Here is a 9,786-nt window from a genome sequence, read left to right as displayed (position 1 = left end):
TCGGGAATGTCTGTCACCAGAAGGTCTAATATGTTATCGTCACGAGTCAGTTCTCTGTTTAACTGCTCAAGGTAGTTTTCAGATAATGCACTTAAAAAATTTCACTGGATTATTTGTCCCTGCCACCCGTTATAAACGCTTGAGTCTCCCAGTCTATATCTGGTATATTGAAATCTCCAACCAAAACTATAGCATGGTCAGGAAATCTACTCAAAATATTTTCCAAATTTTTCTTCAGGTGTTCTGCCACAACAACTGCAGAGCCAGAGGGCCTATAGAGACATCCAATTACCGTGTTTGAGCCTGCTTTAACCATGACCTTATGCAATCTTATTCATGTCATGTCACCTCGTGTGCACTGCCGTATAGGTGAGTCAAAGTGGCTCATTGTATGACCGGCGAACAGGAGTGTCACATACTGGAATCTGCTGAGGTTTCAGAGCTCCGTTAAAGAGTAGTTACGATCCATCTAACACATCACCAGCAGCGACTTTGCATATTTCGTAGACTCGATAGGCTACTACACATCAAGAAGTGGGGTACTGTATTGCTGCTCCGACTTGTTAGGGCAAACAAGATCACAATCTTCATACTGGTTCTCTGCTTCACCCACATAGTATAATTTCTGTGTAGAATAAATCCATCAAAGTCTATTTAGTAACAATATTAGAGAAGGAAAGCTGCTACTCACCATATATCAGAGATGCTGAGTCGCAATGGGCACAGCAAAAACATTCACACAGTTATAGCCTTCGGCCATTAAGGCCTTTGTCAGCAATAGACTCACATACACACACACACACACACACACACACACGCCGGTCGGAGTGGCCGAGCGGTTAAAGGCGCTACGGTCTGGAACCGCACAACCGCTACGGTCGCAGGTTCGAATCCTGCCTCGGGCGTGGATGTGTGTGATGTCCTTAGGTTAGTTAGGTTTAAGTAGTTCTAAGTTCTAGGGGACTTATGACCACAGCAGTTGAGTCCCATAGTGCTCAGAGCCATTTGAACCACACACACACACACACACACACACACGCGCAAACACAACTTGCACATACATCTGCAGTCTCAGACAACTGAAACCACACTGTGAGCAGCAGCACCAGTGCATGATGGGAGTGGCGACTGGGTGGGGGTTAGGAGGAGGGGGAGAGATAGTATGGTGGGGGTGGTAGACAGTGAAGCGTTGCAGTTTAGACGGAGCCAATGACTGCTTCACAGCCATATGGCCAGATGGATCCTTCCCACCAACACCAGCTTTTCTGAATTGCGCAGGTGGGAACTTTCCCTGCAATACGTCCTCCGTTCCTGTAACCTCCTGCTCTCAAACTTCGTTAGTCACTGTCCTCATCCATCCAGCTGCATCCCTGTTCCCATTCCAGCACTACACAGTTGTCATTTCACTACCACACGCAGTCTTTTAATTTCTTTTTATTTCTCTCCTCTCCACAACTTACCTCCCACCTCCCCACCTGTCCCCCATCTAAACTGCAGCACTTCATTGTCCACCACCCCCACCATACTATCCATCCCCCTCCCTGCCCCAAACTCCTCCTTATCCCCGACCAGTTGCCACTACCATCATGCACTAGTGCTGCTGCTCGCAGTGTGGTTCCAGTTTCTGAGACTGCAGACATGTGTGCAAGTTGGGTTTACGTGTGTGTGTGTGTGTTTATTGCTAAAAGAAGCCTTAATGGACGAAATCTATAATTGTGTGAATTTTTTTGTTGTGCCTGTTACGACTGAGCATCTCCACTATATGCTGAGTAGCAACTTTCTTTCTCTAATATTGTTACACTCCATCCTGGATTTTCCATTATTTGAAAGTCTCATTAGTGTTAGATAATTTCAGATTGCATTATCCATGTTTTGAGCCAATGTAAATTGTCAGTCATAGAAACATTAGTCTTTGCCAACCATCCACAACATAGGATTGTTAACTGTTTGTTGCATATTTGTGCTGGCATTAGGTCATGTTTAATTTTTTGTCATCACGCTTAACATTTTTTTTTTTCAATTTTTAACCAATAAACTTGTGCCATTACTTTTACAAAAGATAAATCCCCTGTAGATATATTAATCACCCATCAACAACTGACAAAAATAAGGACAAGGCCACCATTTCATTAATACTATTTCAGAATTGAAGTTCATCTAGATTCTGATATCTGTGATAACCTCTAATGCAGGCTATCAACAACAAACATAATTGAAGGGCAAAATCAATTTAGCAGACGGGTGCGCCAAGTAGTCAAGTGGAAGTTTACTAGTTAAAGTGAGTGCTGTTGGGGCAGTAACACAGAGTCACTTGTCAGCTTCCAAAGCATACGACAAGTTCACTGTAGTCACTATAGGCACAGATGAATGGCACACTGTTACGAAACGATCGATCATCCTGTAACAGTAATCATGGCAATGTTTTGTGTCATTTGGTTTCTGCTGAAGTATATTGAATACCGGTTTCGAAGCCTTAAGGGAAACACAGAAATTCTGGGACTAATGATGAAATTAGGCAAGGGCCAGTACATTAGTAGTGTGTGGATAAGTTAAGAATTTGGGTCTGATGGGAAGCGTGTTAGATAAGTACACGAATTTGTGATCACCAATGTTTCGGGATGGTTTACTGGTACCAGCGGGTTCATCCAGTTGATACCACCTGCCTCCCTTTCCTTTCCTGCTGGGAAAGTTCTTGCCATCGAATTATTCTTGGGATCGCGAGCTGGCTGAAAGTCGGAAAGGAAAGCTCTGAGATATTTAGTTAGCCGTGGAAGGTATATCGGAAAGACAGATTAGAGGTACTGGGAGGGGCTGTATTCATTGCTCTTGACAAAAATATTATCTGTATTGAGGTCGAAGTTGATTGTGTTAGCGAAGTTATTTGGTCGCGTATAACAGGTGTTGTTGAAACCTAGTTTGCTTTTACCGGCCACACGATTTCGCTGTGGCAGTTCTAGAGCCAATCAAAGATAGTCTACGGTCGGTAGTGCTTTAACAACTACATCATGGGAAACTAGTTGGATGCGATTTTTACTTAGCGAATATAGACTGTGATGACTAGGGATTCATTGTGGGGGGGGGGGGGGGATAAGGACCGGCAGTCACGCGAAAAGCTTTTGAACACATTTTCTGAAAACTGTCTTGACCAGCTAGATCGGCAGCCCACACGCAATGGAAATATCTTAGACCTTATCGCTACAAATAGCCAGGAATTTATCGACAATGTCAGAGCAGAAACGTTGATTAGCTATCATGATGTCATCATAGCAACTATAGTTACGAAAGTTACGAAATCAGTCAAGAAGGCTAGGAGAGTCTTTCTGCTAGACAGAGCAGCTAAGCATTTCTTAGCATCTCACTTAGACAGTGAACTGACACCACTTAGCAAGACTAATGTTAAGGAATTATGGGCAAAGTTTAAGCAGCTTGTAAATCGTGGTCTGGAGAGTTATGTACCTAGTCAGTGGACAAAGGATGGAAAAGACCCACCATGGTTTAATAACTAGTCGGAAGATTCTAAGGAAGCAGAGTGTTTTGCACTCTCGGTTCAGAAGAGTGTGCTCAAATAACGACAAGCAAAGGTTAGTAGAGATTTGTGCATCTGTGAAAAGATCTGTGTGCGAAGCATACAACAACTAACTCCGTCATACCTCAATAAAGATCTGGCTGAGAACCCGAGAAAATTCTGCTCCTATGCAAAATCGCTAAGCGGGTCTAAGGCTTTCTTCCATTCAATTTCTTGATGATCAGTCTGACGTGGCAGCTGAAGACAGAAAAATGAAAGCCTGAGTTTAAAATTTCACGTTCAAGAAATCGTTCACTCAGGAGAATCGTACAAACAAACCAGCATTCAACCATTGGACAGTCTCCCGTATGGACGACATAGTAATAAGCATCCCTGGCGTAGAGAAACAAATGAAACATTTGAAAAAAAATAAAAATAAGTCTCCAGGTCTGGATGGAATCCCACTTTGGTTTTACAAAGAATACTTTACGGTATTGCCCCCTTACCTAGCCTGCATTTATCGTGAATCTCTCACCCAGTACAAAGTTTCAAGCGACTGGATAAGAGCGCTGAAGACTCCTGTATGTAAGAAGAGTAAAAAGACCGGACCCATAGAATTATAGACCAATATCCATAGCTTCGGTTTGCTGCAGAATGAATGAACGTATTCTCAGTTCAAATATAATAACAAGCTTATGAACACGAGGGGCATGGTCTTAGAAATCATCGCTAGTGCGAAGCTCAACTTGCCATTATCTCACATGAGATATTGCGAACTATGGATAAAAGGCAGCAGGCAGATTCAGTATTTTTAGCCCGGAAAGCATTTGAAGCAGTGGCACATTGCACGCTGTTAACTAAAATAAGAGCACATGCAATAAGTTCCCACGTATGTGAGTGGCTCGAAAACTTCTCAAGTACTAGAACCCAGTATGTTGTCCTCGATGGCGAGTGTTCATCAGAGACAAGTATGTAGTCAAGAGTGCCACAGGGAAGTGTGACAGGACCTCTGTTGTTCTCTGTATACGTAGATGATTTGGCCGACGGGGTGGGCAGCAATGTGCGGTTGTTTGTTGATGATGCTGTGGTGTACGGTAACATGTCGAAGCTGGGTGACTGTAGGAAAACACAAAATGACTTAGACAAAGCTTATATTTGGTGTGATGAATGGCAGCTAGTTCTGAATGTGGAAAAATGTAAATTAATGCAGAGGAGTGTGAAAAACAAACCTGTAATGTTCAGATACAGAATTAGTAGTGTTCTGTTTGACACAGTCAAGTCGTTTAAATATTTGGACGTAACGTTGCAAAGCGATATGACATGGAACGAGCTTGTGAGAACTGTGGTAAGGAAGGCGAATGGTCGATTTCGTTTTATTCGTAGAATTTGAGGAAATTGTGATTCACCTGTAAAAGTGACCACAAATGCACTGCTGGCCACTAAAATTGCTACACCACGAAGATGACGTGCTACAGACGCGAAATTTAACCGACAGGAAGAAGATGCTGTGATACGCAAATCATTAGCTTTTCAGAGCGTTCACACAAGGTTGGCGCCGGTGGCGACACCTACAACGTGCTGACATGAGGAAAGTTTCCAACCGATTTCTAATACACAAACAGCAGTTGACCGGCGTTGCCTGGTGAAACGTTGTTGTGATACCTCGTGTAAGGAGGAGGAATGCGTACCATCACAATTCCGACATTGATAAACGTCGGATTGTAGCCTAACGCGATTGCAGTTTATCGTATCGCGACATTGCTGCTCGCGTTGGTCTAGATCCAATGACTGTTAGCAGAATATGGAATCGGTGGGTTCAGGAGGGTAATACGGAACGCAGTGCTGGATCCCAACGCCCTCGTATCACTAGCAGTCGAGATGACAGTCATCTTATCCGCATGGCTGTAACGGATCGTGCAGCCACGTCTCGATCCCTGAGTCAACTGATGGGGACGTTTGCAAGACAACAACCATCTGCACGAACAGTTCGACGACGTTTGCAGCAGCATGGACTATCAGCTCGGAGACCATGGCTGCGGTTACCCTCGACGCTGCATCACAGACAGGAGCGCCTGCGATGGTGTACTCAACGACGAAACTGGGTGCACGAATGGTAAAACGTCATTTTTTCGGACGAATCCAGGTTCTGTTTATACCATCATGATGGTCGCATCCGTGATTGGTGACATCGCGGTGAACGCACATTGGAAGCCTGTATTCGTCATCGCCATACTGGCGTATCACCCGGCGTGATGGTATGGGGTGCCATTGGTTACACGTCTCGGTCACCTCTTGTTCGCATTGACGGCACTTTGAACAGTGGACGTTATATTTCAGATGTGTTACGACCCGTGGTTCTACCCTTCATTCGATCCCTGTGAAACCCTACATTTCAGCAGGATAATGCACGACCGCATGTTGCAGGTCATGTACGGGCCTTTCTGGATACAGAAAATGTTCGACTGCTGGCCTGGCCAGCACATTCTCCAGATCTCTCACCAATTGAAAACATCTGGTCAATGGTGGCCGAGCAACTGCCTTGTCACAATACGCCAGTCACTACTCTTGATGAACTGTGGTATCATGTTGAAGCTGCATGGGCAGCTGTACCTGTACACGCCATCCAAGCTCTACTTGACTGCCAGGCGTATCAGGGCCGTTATTATGGCCAGTGGTGATTGTTCTGGGTACTAATTTTTTAGGATCTATGTACCCAATTTGCGTGAAAATGTGATCACATGTGAGTTCTAGAAAAATATATATGTCCAATGAATACCCGTTTATCATCTGCATTTCTTCTTGGTGTAGGAATTTTAATGGCCAGTAGTGTAGGACGCTGGTGTGACCTATTCTTGAGTACTGCTCGAGTATTTGATGGAAGACACCCAAGAAATTCAGAGGGCTGCTGCTAGATTTGTTACCGAAAGGTTCTAACAACATGTAAGTGTTACGGAGACGCTTCGGGAACTCAACTGGAAATCTCTGAAGGAAAGGCGACGTTCTTTTCGATAAGCATTATTGAGAAAATTTAGTGAACTGGCATTTGAAGTTGACTGCCAAAGGATTCGACTGCCTCCAATATGCATTGCCTCTAAGGACTACGAAGATAAGATACGAGAAATCTGAGCTCATACAAAGCCATACAGACAGTCGTTTTTCCCTCTTTCTGTTTGCGAGAGGAACAGGAAAGGAAATGACTAGTAGTGGTACAGGGTACGCTCCGCCACGTACAGTTCGGTGACTTGTGGAGTATCTATGTAGCTGTAGATGTAGATGTAGACAGGAGTAGTTAGGGGCCCATGCCTGAAGTGGCAGAGATATTATTTATTTTTAGAGCCAAAGTGGTGATGGCAAATAGACTTTTTTGTGTAGGTTCCTTTACAATCAGGAAAAAAGGCAGAAAAAAAGGTGATCAGAGTACCTGCCTAGTAAGCACGAGAGCCGCGGTCGAATCCGGTTCCGGCACAATTTTTCAACTTTCTCCTATCATCATTTAAATCAATGTCACCTCGCAGCCAGTGTCTGTAGTTCCTTTGCGTCTTAATTCATAGTGGCTGCTGACTCAAAATGGTGTTTGCTCTTTCGTACATGGTACATGTCCAAAAGAACGGACACGACGTGAATATGTGTAGACTTGTCGTGTTTGACAGTCATTTCAGCAGCTTAAAAAAAGTCTTTCCTCTTTTACTTTTAAACTATGAATTAATGAAAATATTTGATCAAACTTTAGCTACGTGAATTTCTGTAATGTAACTGTCCTTTGAAAATTGGACATCCCTGTGTCGAACATGCATAGTATCGTCTAGGACTCCTTTTGTTAGGTCTGATCAAAAAAGTTAACACTGGTATCTCATCCATGATGGTATTTATTCGTCTCTTTCTGCTTTTCTTCTTCGATATACCACTTAAGTACCAGTGATATGTTGGAAAATCCTCATTAATTGTCCATTATGATCTCCGTGACGACTGGTGCACTGTTAGAAGGGGCAAAATGTTGCCGTAATGAAATCCTACATGAAAAAATCTCACGTACCAATATTCAGATATTTGTATTCTGAATAGTTGGATCCCAATACAGAAAAGCTCTCCATATACCTCTCTAAGTATCAGAATCATTAGCATTAAGTTATTGTCAGCACATTTCACTGCCTGTCGGTTGCCTCCGATGAGCAGTGCGATTATTTGTCCTTCTTCATAAGGCTTGAATTAGCTGGCACTGCCATTTCAAAATTTAGCCTATGAATGATAAAGTCCCACATTTTTAAAAATTCATTTCAATCGGTGCGTTGGGGACTGTTGTGATCATCAGTAAACCGATTGTGGCTGCCTGCTTTGATGTAAAAATGTAATAAATTCTGGAATTATTGCTGGTCGTTAGAACTTCTACATGGATGTCCGCTGAGACTGGAAAATGTGTGTAAAATGTCCATATTCCGCAAAATATGCATTTCACTGCACAAAAGATCAGAAGTTTGAGACAGTGCATATATTTGAAGTATGTGACTGCTTTCGCCTGTCTTATGTCATTAACGGCGAGCAAAGAAAAAAAAAAAAAAAAAAAAGACAGGAGAATCAGGGCAGTGTTTTCTTGTTTGGGAAAGCAAATTAATGTATCATTAATAAATATCTTCATAGTCAGCTTCTAGCAATCCCCGTGGGACACAAAGATATTGAGCATCTTTGGTCGGAATTTAAAGGTATTGTCCACCATGTGCTAGAGAAGTATGTGCCTAGCAAAAATACAGGGGAGGGAAAGGATCCACCTTGGTACAACAAGCATATTAGGAAGTTGCTGAGAAAGCAGAGAATTTTGCACTGTCGTTTTAAACGTAGTCACTGCCCCGCTGACAAACAGAATTATGCGAAATGAAAGCAGTTGTCGAAAGGTCAATGAGAGATTCTTTTAACGAATTTGCAGATTCTAACAATAACACCAAAAAATTTTGCTCGTACGTAAAATCTGTGAACGCTACAAATAATTCATACATTCTATTGCTGATATTACGGATAATGTAACTGATGATGATAAACAGAAGGCCGAAATTCTAAACTTAGCTTTCAAAAACTCGTTCACGGTAGAGGACTGCAGCACCATTCCCCGTGTCAACTATCGAACAAACGTAAGGAAAGCTGACATAGTGTATCAGGGATTGTACAAACGTTAAGATCCTTAGACGCCAGGAAGGCATCTGGCCCAGACGGTATCCCCATAAGATTATATGTTGACTACGCTACAAATATAGCACCATTCTTATCCATCATGTATCAGAGATTATTGAACAGCGGGAAGTTCCACGGGACTGGAAGAAGGCCCAGGTCATAGCAATCTATAAAAAGGACAGAAAATCGGATGCACATAATTACCGGCCAATTTCACTGACATCGATTTGTTGTAGAATCATGGAACATATTTTGTGTTCAGACATAATGACCTTTCTAGACTCTGAGAAGCTCATCTGCAGAAACCAGCACGGTTTTAGGAAACAGTGGTCATGCGAGACACAGCTGGCCCTCTTTGTGCATGATATACAACAGGCTCTACATACCGGCTCCTATGTTGATGACATATTTCTCGACTTTCGAAAGGCGTTCGACTCGGTTCCGCACTGTCGCTTGTTACAAAAAGCGCGCGCTTTTGGTCTATCCAGTGACATATGCGGCTGGATAGAAATTTTTCTAACAGACAGGGAGCAGTACGTCGTCCTGAACGGGGTAACTTCAACACAAACAAGAGTAACTTCAGGTGTGTCCCAGGGCAGCGTAATAGGTCCTCTGCTTTTTACGATTTACATAAACGATCTGGTTGATGGTATTGACAGCGGCCTTGGACTGTTTGCCGATGATGCTATAATCTACAGGAAAGTAGTATCACACGAAAGTTGTGTACAAATCAATGCGGATTTGCAGAAAATAAATGCGTGGTGTAATGACTGGCAGTTATCTCTCAATATCAGTAAGTGTAACCAACGGCGTATAACAAGGCGAAAATCCCCATTAATGCACGAGCACAAAATAAGACCCCAGTCTTTGGAAGCCGTAATATCCGTCAAGTACCTGGGGGTGACTATTCGAAATGATCTCAAATGTAATGATCAGATTACACAAGTAACGGGTAAGGGAAACTCTAGATTGCGGTTTGTTGGTAGAATCCTGAAACGATGCAGTCCTTCAACAAAGAAAATAGCTTACAATAAGTTAGTTCATCCAGTCTTGGAGTATTGTTCCTCTCTATGGGACCCTTACCAGTTGGGTCTGATTCAAGAGGTTGAGAAATTCCAAAG

At 43.0% G+C, this 9,786-nt stretch overlaps 1 pseudogene; it reads left to right on the top strand.

Annotated features, from left to right (window-relative positions):
- Positions 1 to 314: 314 nt before the first annotated feature.
- LOC126176460 (calcineurin B homologous protein 1-like) overlaps positions 315 to 9,786 on the top strand; it is a 181,476-nt pseudogene continuing 172,004 nt past the window's right edge.

Source organism: Schistocerca cancellata, chromosome 3 (assembly GCF_023864275.1).
Source record: "Schistocerca cancellata isolate TAMUIC-IGC-003103 chromosome 3, iqSchCanc2.1, whole genome shotgun sequence".
NCBI lineage: Eukaryota > Metazoa > Arthropoda > Insecta > Orthoptera > Acrididae > Schistocerca > Schistocerca cancellata.
Note: the sequence above shows the minus strand (reverse complement) of the source record. Positions and strands in the feature narration are given on the sequence as shown.